Consider the following 12,236-nt stretch of genomic DNA (forward strand, 5'->3'; position numbering starts at 1 on the left):
TGTGCGCGTGTGTGTGTGTGTGTGTGTGTGTGTGTGTGTGTGTGTGTGTGTGTGTGTGTGTGACAGACAGCAGCAGCTCCTTGTGTGTATATATATTTGTCCTCCTGTAAAAGGCCTGACACTAATTTATTCACTCCCTCGGTTAGTTTTTGGTACACGCTGAAGTTTCTGGTGCTATCTCTCGACTCAGAGAAACGACAACAAAACTGTGTTCAACATATTTTCATTTCAGCTCCTTCGTTCAGTCGTTCATTTCTTTTTTTTTTTTACGGTTTTTGTAAGTTATTGAGTTCTCGAGCTTCAAAGTTCCTCCTCTCTCGTCTTTGGCATTAATTTTCTTTTTTTTTTTTCTCTCTCTGTGTGCGTGTGTGTTTTTTTTTATTATCTGAATGTTTTTACAGGACTACTTCTTCTTCTTTTTTTGTACATATTTATATAAAAATCTTTATTATAGATGCTCTCAACAACAAAAAAAAAAGTTTAAAAATACCTGAAGTGCATCATTCACACCAAAACCAAAAAAATCTGCTGCCCACAAAGTTTCCCACTAAGGTTTTATTTTGTTTTTTGTTTTTTTACAGTTGTGTTCTTCAGCCTTTCTTTCTGTGTGTGTGTGTGCGTGTGTGTGCGTGTGTGTGTGTGTGTGTGTGTGTGTGTGTGTCTTCAGTAAAACGTCACAGTCTCTTTTTACATTGAGCTGCAGGAGAGGACGTGCCTGTACTAATTTATTGTAAAGCAGAAAATGTTTATGCATTACTTTATAGAGAGAGATACTATGGAGGCGCAGTAGAGCCACACACACGTTAGAGGCCTCTCCTCTTCTCAGCTGGGTTATCTTTTATTGTTTTTATTGTTTTTGGATTAATAGCATTAAATCTGAGCGGTGAGGTGTGATAGTGTTGTGATGTTTTGTTTTTGGCAGGGTAGCAGCGGGTAGACTTCCTGTTCCTGTTCTCTTCAGCCCCCCTCCCAACCCCCCCCCCCCCCCCTTACCCCTCACCCCTCACCCCTCCCTCTGGATGTGGATGTTGTGTGTAAATAGATTTTTGGTACTTTTAGATGATTCTCTGGGAAAAACCACAGTTATAGCCAACGGGAGCGGAGACCAGCCGACAGCCGGCCGGTGGGATTTTTATACTAAAAACACTGAAAAATTAAAATATGTTATTGAATCACTGATCGATCGTGTCCTGGTTTTATTCAACTGTTATAACTTATTTAAATATTTTATTCTCTATTGCTATTATTGTTTTCCCATTTATTAAATTCTAGTAATTTAAACACGTTTCAAAAAGAGGATTTTGATTATTAAACTGTGAATCACAGTTTCACCACTAGATGGGGCTGTTGTACTGCAGTATTATAGTGATGTAGTATGCAGTATTACAGTAAAAGTACTGCAGTATTATAGTGATGTAGTATGCAGTATTACAGTAAAAGTACTGCAGTATTATAGTGATGTAGTATGCAGTATTACAGTAAAAGTACTGCAGTATTATAGTGATGTAGTATGCAGTACTACAGTAAAAGTACTGCAGTATTATAGTGATGTAGTATGCAGTATTACAGTAAAAGTACTGCAGTATTATAGTGATGTAGTATGCAGTATTACAGTAAAAGTACTGCAGTATTATAGTGATGTAGTATGCAGTATTACAGTAAAAGTACTGCAGTATTATAGTGATGTAGTATGCAGTATTACAGTAAAAGTACTGCAGTATTATAGTGATGTAGTATGCAGTATTACAGTAAAAGTACTGCAGTATTATAGTGATGTAGTATGCAGTATTACAGTAAAAGTATTGCAGTATTATAGTGATGTAGTATGCAGTATTACAGTAAAAGTACTGCAGTATTATAGTGATGTAGTATGCAGTATTACAGTAAAAGTACTGCAGTATTATAGTGATGTAGTATGCAGTATTACAGTAAAAGTACTGCAGTATTATAGTGGTGTAGTATGCAGTATTACAGTAAAAGTACTGCAGTATTATAGTGATGTAGTATGCAGTATTACAGTAAAAGTACTGCAGTATTACAGTGATGTAGTATGCAGTATTACAGTAAAAGTACTGCAGTATTATAGTGATGTAGTATGCAGTATTACAGTAAAAGTACTGCAGTATTATAGAGATGTAGTATGCAGTATTACAGTAAAAGTACTGCAGTATTATGAGTGATGTAGTATGCAGTATTACAGTAAAAGTACTGCAGTATTATAGTGATGTAGTATGCAGTATTACAGTAAAAGTACTGTAGTATTATAGTGATGTAGTATGCAGTATTACAGTAAAAGTACTGCAGTATTATAGTGATGCAGTATGCAGTATTACAGTAAAAGTACTGCAGTATTATAGTGATGTAGTATGCAGTATTACAGTAAAAGTACTGCAGTATTATAGTGATGTAGTATGCAGTATTACAGTAAAAGTACTGCAGTATTATAGTGATGTAGTATGCAGTATTACAGTAAAAGTACTGCAGTATTATAGTGATGTAGTATGCAGTACTACAGTAAAAGTACTGCAGTATTATAGTGATGTAGTATGCAGTACTACAGTAACAGTACTGCAGTATTATAGTGATGTAGTATGCAGTATTACAGTAAAAGTACTGCAGTATTATAGTGATGTAGTATGCAGTATTACAGTAAAAGTACTGCAGTATTATAGTGATGTAGTATGCAGTATTACAGTAAAAGTACTGCAGTATTATAGTGATGTAGTATGCAGTATTACAGTAAAAGTACTGCAGTATTATAGTGATGTAGTATGCAGTATTACAGTAAAAGTACTGCAGTATTATAGTGGTGTAGTATGCAGTATTACAGTAAAAGTACTGCAGTATTATAGTGATGTAGTATGCAGTATTACAGTAAAAGTACTGCAGTATTATAGTGATGTAGTATGCAGTATTACAGTAAAAGTACTGCAGTATTATAGTGGTGTAGTATGCAGTATTACAGTAAAAGTACTGCAGTATTATAGTGATGTAGTATGCAGTATTACAGTAAAAGTACTGCAGTATTATAGTGATGTAGTATGCAGTATTACAGTAAAAGTACTGCAGTATTATAGTGATGTAGTATGCAGTATTACAGTAAAAGTACTGCAGTATTATAGTGATGTAGTATGCAGTATTACAGTAAAAGTACTGCAGTATTATAGTGGTGTAGTATGCAGTATTACAGTAAAAGTACTGCAGTATTATAGTGATGTAGTATGCAGTATTACAGTAAAAGTACTGCAGTATTACAGTGATGTAGTATGCAGTATTACAGTAAAAGTACTGCAGTATTATAGTGATGTAGTATGCAGTATTACAGTAAAAGTACTGCAGTATTATAGAGATGTAGTATGCAGTATTACAGTAAAAGTACTGCAGTATTATGAGTGATGTAGTATGCAGTATTACAGTAAAAGTACTGCAGTATTATAGTGATGTAGTATGCAGTATTACAGTAAAAGTACTGTAGTATTATAGTGATGTAGTATGCAGTATTACAGTAAAAGTACTGCAGTATTATAGTGATGCAGTATGCAGTATTACAGTAAAAGTACTGCAGTATTATAGTGATGTAGTATGCAGTATTACAGTAAAAGTACTGCAGTATTATAGTGATGTAGTATGCAGTATTACAGTAAAAGTACTGCAGTATTATAGTGATGTAGTATGCAGTATTACAGTAAAAGTACTGCAGTATTATAGCGATGTAGTATGCAGTATTACAGTAAAAGTACTGCAGTATTATAGCGATGTAGTATGCAGTATTACAGTAAAAGTACTGCAGTATTATAGCGATGTAGTATGCAGTATTACAGTAAAAGTACTGCAGTATTATAGCGATGTAGTATGCAGTATTACAGTAAAAGTACTGCAGTATTATAGCGATGTAGTATGCAGTATTACAGTAAAAGTACTGCAGTATTATAGCGATGTAGTATGCAGTATTACAGTAAAAGTACTGCAGTATTATAGCGATGTAGTATGCAGTATTACAGTAAAAGTACTGCAGTATTATAGTGATGTAGTATGCAGTATTACAGTAAAAGTACTGCAGTATTATAGTGATGTAGTATGCAGTATTACAGTAAAAGTACTGCAGTATTATAGCGATGTAGTATGCAGTATTACAGTAAAAGTACTGCAGTATTATAGCGATGTAGTATGCAGTATTACAGTAAAAGTACTGCAGTATTATAGCGATGTAGTATGCAGTATTACAGTAAAAGTACTGCAGTATTATAGCGATGTAGTATGCAGTATTACAGTAAAAGTACTGCAGTATTATAGCGATGTAGTATGCAGTATTACAGTAAAAGTACTGCAGTATTATAGCGATGTAGTATGCAGTATTACAGTAAAAGTACTGCAGTATTATAGCGATGTAGTATGCAGTATTACAGTAAAAGTACTGCAGTATTATAGTGATGTAGTATGCAGTATTACAGTAAAAGTACTGCAGTATTATAGTGATGTAGTATGCAGTATTACAGTAAAAGTACTGCAGTATTATAGTGATGTAGTATGCAGTATTACAGTAAAAGTACTGCAGTATTATAGTGATGTAGTATGCAGTATTACAGTAAAAGTACACAAGCTTTGAATGAGAAGAAAACACTTTGATCACTGTTGATAAAAATCATGTTTATTGATTATTGAAGCTTCAGATTGTTGACACATCCAATCAGTAAAGTTTGATCAATGATTTCATGTTCAGATTGACTTCATCCACACAGTCAGTTAGTGTAACCCAGAATGTCAGCTATGTACAAGAACATCATTAATGATTATTATCATGATCATTACAGTTTGATTGAACATTTCTTTATGAATTTACAAAGTGATGAGAACAAAATGTCTGTGATGAAGGAAGTTCTGCTGTTTTCTCTGTTTAAGAAACAACAGACACAAATACATAAATACAAACATGAAACTAACATTTAGAACAAAGAGAAGTTCACATTTTCATCTGAAGAAATGTCAGTGAAGGTTAAAAACATGGTGATGAGCAGTGAGAGCCTCCATGGATAAAAACACACAGGAAAAAGTCTCATTTAAAGAAACTGATAATATAAACGATTCATACATAAAGTAAAATAAAGTGTTGAATATCACTATTAGCATGTCAGCTGATCTCTGAGCGGCTCAGAAACATGGAGACAAAAACATGAAGAATTACAACATCTGACACATGAAGTCTGAAATGACTTCTGTCTATTTCACTTCACACAACTCAGCTGTGTCTCCAACCCAAAGTCCAGCATAGAGAGGCTGAGTGAATGTGGTCTGGACTCTGTGGAGGAGAGTCATGGTGGTCTGGACTCTGTGGAGGAGAGTCATGGTCTCAGAGACGCTGTAGAAGGACAGAATACCTGCTCTGTGATCCAGGTACACTCCGACTCTGGAGGAACGAGAACCTGAGACGGGAGTTGAGATGTTGTTGAACCAAAATGTATAACTGTTAATGTTACAATATAAAGACCAAGATTTGTCATTACGTCCAAATTGAGATTCATCTCCTGCTCTGCTGATATTCTTGTATGCGACTGCTACATAAACTCCCCTTCCTCTCCTCTCCACCTCCCAGTAACAACGTCCAGTCAGACTCTCTCTACTCAGGACCTGAAACTCATCAGCGAATCTGTCTGTATGTCTAGAATAAGACCGATGTTGTCCCATCCATTCTACTTTTCTGTTCCCTTTAGATAATAACAGCTGTTTGTTTACTGTGTTTGGATCCAGAGTGATTTCACATGAATATTTTAAGAACTCAGCTCTGGTCTTGGGTGGTTCTGACAGTAAAACGTCCACTTCAGTCTCTCTCAGTGAGATGTTTGTCCATTTGTCCCTCAGGAGGTCGTGTAGTTTATCTCTGAGCTCTGACACAGCTGCTGTCACATCCTCAAAGTATCTGAGAGGACGGATATTGATGCTGGATGAGTCTGTAGGTTCACTGAGTTGTGACACTGAGGGGTAGTTGTGTAGAAACTGGTTGTGATCCTCTGTGTGTGAGAGCTGCTTCAGTTCAGCGTCTTTCCTCTTCAGCTCAGTGATCTCCTGCTGCAGCTTCTCCTGAAGCTCTTTGACTCCACTCACTTCAGTTTCCTGCTGAGATCTGATCTGCTGCTTCACATCAGAGTTTCTTTTCTGGAGGAGACGGATCAGCTCAGTGAAGATCTTCTCACTGTCCTCCACTGCTTTATCAGCAGAGCGACTGACGGCCTCCACCTCCTGTTGAAGCAGCTTCACATCTTTCTCTCTGTCCTGGATTCTCTGCTGGATGTTTAGTCGACTCACCTCGAGCTCTCTCTGCCTCTCAGTCCTTTCTGCTACGGCTGGGACTGTGTCGTGGCCTTTATGATCCTCCATAGTGCACAGATAACAGATACACTTCTTATCTGTACGGCAGAATATCTTCATTACCTCATCATGACGAGAGCAGATGTTCTCCTGGAGCTTCTCCGAGGGCTCCACCAGCTTGTGTTTCTTTAATTGACCAACAGTGTAATGAGGCTGGAGGTGATTCTCACAGTAAGAGACCAGACACTGCAGACAGGACTTGAAGGCTTTCAGCTTCCTCCCAGTGCAGACATCACAGGCCACATCTTCAGGTCCAGCATAGCAGTGATCAGCAGGAGCAGCTTGGAGTCCAGTCTTCTTCAGCTGCTCCACTAAATCTGCTAACATGGTGTTTTTCTTCAGGACAGGCCTCGGTGTGAAGGCCTCTCTGCACTGAGGGCAGCTGTAGATCTTCCTCTGATCCTCTCCATCCCAGAATCCTTTAATACAGTTCATACAGTAGCTGTGTCCACAGGGAAGACCCACCGGATCCTTCAGTAGATCCAGACAGATCGAACAGCTGATTGAGTCTCGGTCCAGCTGATCTCTCTGCGCCATTTCAGCTCTCAGAGGCAACGACTGACTGAGCTTCACTTCCTGATAAATGAAACAGGTGTGAACAGATCTGAACACGTCATTCTGCTGAATGCAGTCTGACAGGTCTGTGCTGAGTCACATGTTGGTTACACCCATCATCAAACTGTAGATCTGAAGGGAGAGAACAATGAACTCTGATCTCAGGGTGGAGCTTGTTGTGTTTAAAGGTTATCAGGACGAGGAGCCGCACTGTGGATTCAAACTGTTTCCTCATTTACAGTAAAGTCTCAGTTAAAAGCTGCTCATCATTTAACTTTAGTGCTATGTACAAATACTACATTAGAAGTAAAAGTACTGCAGTATTATAGTGATGTAGTATGCAGTATTACAGTAAAAGTACTGCAGTATTATAGTGATGTAGTATGCAGTATTACAGTAAAAGTACTGCAGTATTATAGTGATGTAGTATGTCGTATTACAGTAAAAGTACTGCAGTATTATAGTGATGTAGTATGCAGTATTACAGTAAAAGTACTGCAGTATTATAGTGATGTAGTATGCAGTATTACAGTAAAAGTACTGCAGTATTATAGCGATGTAGTATGCAGTATTACAGTAAAAGTACTGCAGTATTATAGTGATGTAGTATGCAGTATTACAGTAAAAGTACGGCAGTATTATGAGTGATGTAGTATGCAGTATTACAGTAAAAGTACTGCAGTATTATAGTGATGTAGTATGCAGTATTACAGTAAAAGTACTGCAGTATTATAGTGATGTAGTATGCAGTATTACAGTAAAAGTACGGCAGTATTATGAGTGATGTAGTATGCAGTATTACAGTAAAAGTACTGCAGTATTATATCAATTCTTTCTTTATTTCAGACCCAGAGGGATCCATATCACATTAAAAAACAGCACAGTACAGTACAAAGCTTAAAAAAGAAAACAGGACAGTCAAAAAGAAGAAAAAAAAACAACAAACAAACAAACAAGAAAAAAAGAAAAAAACCCAGATATATCAAAATTCTCATTCATTGTCTCACATACAGGCATGTTCGCCAGTGATTCCACATGTTAGAGAAGAGTCTCACAGAGCTACGTGCAGGGCTAGCCAAGACAGCAACTAAGCTGTTTTGTGACTCAGATGCTCTGCACATGAATTTATACATAAGATTACGCAGCACAGCTGCACAAGTAGGTACCCCAGCATTGACAAACATTTGACTTGCGCTTGACCTCCTTGGTATTCTAAGCAGCAGCCTCATGCAGTCATTATAAGCCACCATGATTTTCCTAAAGCTGCCTTGTTTGTAGTGGCACCACAGGTGTGCAGTATACAAAGGTGTGCAGTACGCTTTAAAGAGCGATATCTTGACCGGTTCAGAGCACATACTAAATTTACGGCACAACATGTTCGCTTGCACATACAGTTTCTGCCGTTGCCTATAAATATCACCATCATCTGACAAATCATTAGCAATTATGTGGCCCAGATATTTGATCTCACTGCATTCAGAGAGTGCGGTGCCAGCCAGATAAAAAGCAGGGAAGGGAGATCGTTTGTCTTCTCTGCTCCTTATAATCATGATCTTACTCTTACTAGCATTATATTTTATGTCACACTCTTCTCCATATTGTGAACATATTTTTAACAATTGTTGCAGCCCAGCAGTACAGGGACTAAGGATGACCAGATCATCTGCATACATAATGTGATTAATTATTGAATCACCAACCCTACAGCCAGTTCCACAACTATTTAGAGACATTGATAGGTCATTCATGTACACGTTAAACAGAAAAGGAGATAAAATTCCGCCCTGTCGAACACCGTTGGTGACAAGGAATGGAGCAGAGGTCACATTCCCCCATTTCACCCTCATTGTCTGATGGGAGTACCAATAGCCCAGTATTCTAGTTAAAAAACCAGGGACCCCACTTTTAGTCAGTTTAAAAAATAACTTCTTATGATTGACGCGGTCAAACGCCTTGGACGCGTCAATAAAACACATAAACATTGTAGTATTTTGTACATTATATTTATGCAAGATTTCCTTTAAAACATATATACACAAGTCTGTGCCAAGTTTTTTCTTAAACCCAAACTGATTGTCTGTGGTCAAGACATACTTCTCTACTCTACCCAACAGAACTGCCTCAAGCACTTTAGACAAGACACTAGCCAGGGCTATCGGCCTATAATTATCTGAACTATTTATTTTCCCCACTTTATCTTTAATTACTGGTACCAGCACAACAGAAAGCATGGAGTCAGGTAAGACTCCATGTACTAGCAGACCCGTGTAGCACATAGCCATCAAAGGACATAGTTTCTCACTGGCAAGCTTGATATGTTCAGCTGTAATATTATCTAGACCACAGGCCTTATTGTCTTTTAACTTTATCATTGCTTCGTGGACTTCTGCAGGAGTTACAATAACATCACTACTAAACTCAACATTATCCACTATAAATAAGTCACTTTTTACACAGTTTAGCAGCTCAGAGTAATGTTGACGCCATAACTGTGAGATCTCTTCAGGCCCACTCACACCGTCTATATTGGAAGGGAGAGGGGTTTTGCAGTTATTGACAGATTTTATTTCTTTCCAAAAGTCATTAACATTATTATTTTGCAGCTTCCTTGCCAATGAGTCAGCCCTCATAGTATTTTCATTCCTTTTAATGTATCGAAGTGCACATTTAAACCGGGCATTTGTGCGTTTTTTATCCTCAAACAAGGGGCCATGTCTACTTTTCCCTGCCACAGCCCACTTTTTAAAAGCATTTCGGGCCTCCACATGCAGTGCTTCAACATGGTCCCTCCACCCTGGTTTAACATTTGATGCTTTTGTTCTGCGTCTATACAGAGGCTTGCTTGACACATAAAGAGACCCCACAATAGCTTCATACATTGAACACAACTCTTCACAATGTTGTATATTATTACAGTTCATATTCCGACACAATAAAACCTCTTTTGGGATTTGGATATTACCCAGCAAAGCATCAGACTGATTTACATACATAGCAAGGTCAGCCTCTGACAATTTTGACCACTCTATTTTACCAACATCAGTATTGTTATCTACAGGCAGCAACACAGGTAAGCTGCCTGTGATCAACACCAACAGGAAAGGTATGTGGTCTGCAGTAGCCATATCATAATCAATTTTTATTTCGTTGATGGAGTTGTGGGCATCCTCAGTACACAGGCAGTGATCTAGCCAGGAAGTGGAGTGCCAGGCCTCACTTATATATGTGTAGCTATCATTGGGTAAAAGTATCTTGCTAGATAAAACCAGCCCACTGTCAGAACAAAACTGGTTTAAGTGATTACCAAACAAAGAATTGGCATCAGTTACATCAGCATTCAAATCCCCAACAATATAAATAGATGTGGTAGGATTGTCCTGAATGAATGCCATTATAAATGCCAGTCTGCTGATGTACTCATCCTCATTTTGTCTACATTCATATGGTGTGTATACATTCAGGATTATTATTTTCTCATCATCACAGCACAGCTCAATTGCAATAGCCCAGTCAACTCCCAGCCGTATGACATTAACTCCTTGGTCAAATTTTTTATTCCAAAGCGTGGCCACCCCTCCTGAGATCCTCCCCCGGACAATTTTAGCACTCAAGTCTGTTGTTGATTCGCCAGCCCCGTGAAAGTCATTATGTAGGGAGTTAAGTCCTTCCAGATCCTGCTTAGCCAGGAACGTCTCCTGAACACACAAAATGTCGCATCTCTCCAATATCTTGTCTACCACAAATCTGCGTGATTTATCAGTCTCGCTGTGGCCAACACGCAGCCCGCGCGCATTGTAAGACGCAACACAGATATTCATAGATAGTTTTTTGGATTCACTGCGCACCTATGCAGACACATTCTCACGTTGAGCAGCAGGTGTGCCATGACATTTCAGCTCACTGCCCCCCTCGTCACTAAGGACTCTTGGGCCACGAGCTTCATAAAATCGGCGCACAAAAACCCCAGCGGGCCACAGTTTTGGTTCATACATGTCCGCAACATTATTACATTCAGCAGTAATGTGGAATGAGCCATACCTGCTGCGGGCCGACTCGATCTTCCGACACGACACTGTTTCATTCTCCAGTTTCTCAGAAAGATAAACACGCAGCGTGTCAGCATCCAAGCTAGGAGCAAACTTAGTGGCAAAGACATTCACCAACTTTGTTTTCACTACTCCAATGTTGCTCCCCGTAGCAGTGCCAGTAATCCCACTATTCCTCTGCTCGCTTTTCACGTGAGCTTGCCTGTTTTGTGATCTCTGTGGCCCGGTTGCTTTCAAAGGCACCCCCTTCTTGTGACCTTTTTTCACCACTTCGGTCCACGGTGATGACAGCCGCTGTAGCCGTGGCGAAGCCGCCGCTACCTCCAAGCGATCACCCTGTGGCTCCTTCACCCCTTCGCGTGAGGCGCCAGCAATCCCCGCATCGGGAGCCGCTGATGACTCCTCCTGGCGACCAGGGCCTGCCGGTCTCCGCGTCCCCTCCCCTGTGGTGCAGGCAGTCCCAGGGCCGCAGCCCTGCGCGCGGCAGCTCTCCACCGCTGCCACTCGGCGGTCCATGGCTGCAGCAACCGACCCCAGGCTCTCGCTCACTTCAGCCTGCTTTTCCAGTGCTTTCCTCAGGCCAGATACCTCATGGCTCAGCCGCTCGACTCGGCTGAGCAGCGCCGAGGCGTCCATACTGCCAAACCCGACAGGTGGAAGTTCATCCAGATGATAAGACACAAAACGCGGAATGTCTTCCCCGCATTCATTCAGAACCCGCATGCAGGCTTTGATATTATTTATGTCCTTCTGCGGGCCTTTGTGCGCAACACAGCGCAATGATGTATTCGGGCAAACATCAAACAGAAGTCGCTTGGACTCCTCGATCCATTCGGATGAAAAATTGTTTGTTGTCAGCAAGACAATTTCATCATGGCTTAATGTCTTCATTTTAACCACAATAAAGTTTAACAGTTCGTCTTCTACAATCACCTTCCCATCATCAGTTTTGTAGATTGCAGGTTTTACGCGAGGACAAACAGAGCCTCTACCTGTGGCACCTGTGCTCGCCGCCATGACACACCATGAGTGATGTAGTATGCAGTATTACAGTAAAAGTACTGCAGTATTATAGTGATGTAGTATGCAGTATTACAGTAAAAGTACTGCAGTATTATAGTGATGTAGTATGCAGTATTACAGTAAAAGTACTGCAGTATTATAGTGATGTAGTATGCAGTATTTCGGTAAAAGTACTGCAGTATTATAGTGATGTAGTATGCAGTATTTCGGTAAAAGTACTGCAGTATTATAGTGATGTAGTATGCAGTA

The 12,236-nt window shown here is 39.5% G+C and overlaps 1 long non-coding RNA gene across 1 annotated transcript; it reads right to left on the bottom strand.

Annotated features, from left to right (window-relative positions):
• Positions 1-252: 252 nt before the first annotated feature.
• LOC128359184 (uncharacterized) lies at positions 253-1,173 on the bottom strand. Its single transcript, XR_008321429.1, has 2 exons — positions 1,008-1,173; positions 253-966 (listed from the first exon to the last, which is right to left on the bottom strand). It is a non-coding gene; the product is annotated as an uncharacterized LOC128359184 (long non-coding RNA).
• Positions 1,174-12,236: the final 11,063 nt, after the last annotated feature.

Source organism: Scomber japonicus, chromosome 5 (assembly GCF_027409825.1).
Source record: "Scomber japonicus isolate fScoJap1 chromosome 5, fScoJap1.pri, whole genome shotgun sequence".
In the NCBI taxonomy this organism is placed as follows: Eukaryota; Metazoa; Chordata; class Actinopteri; order Scombriformes; family Scombridae; genus Scomber; species Scomber japonicus.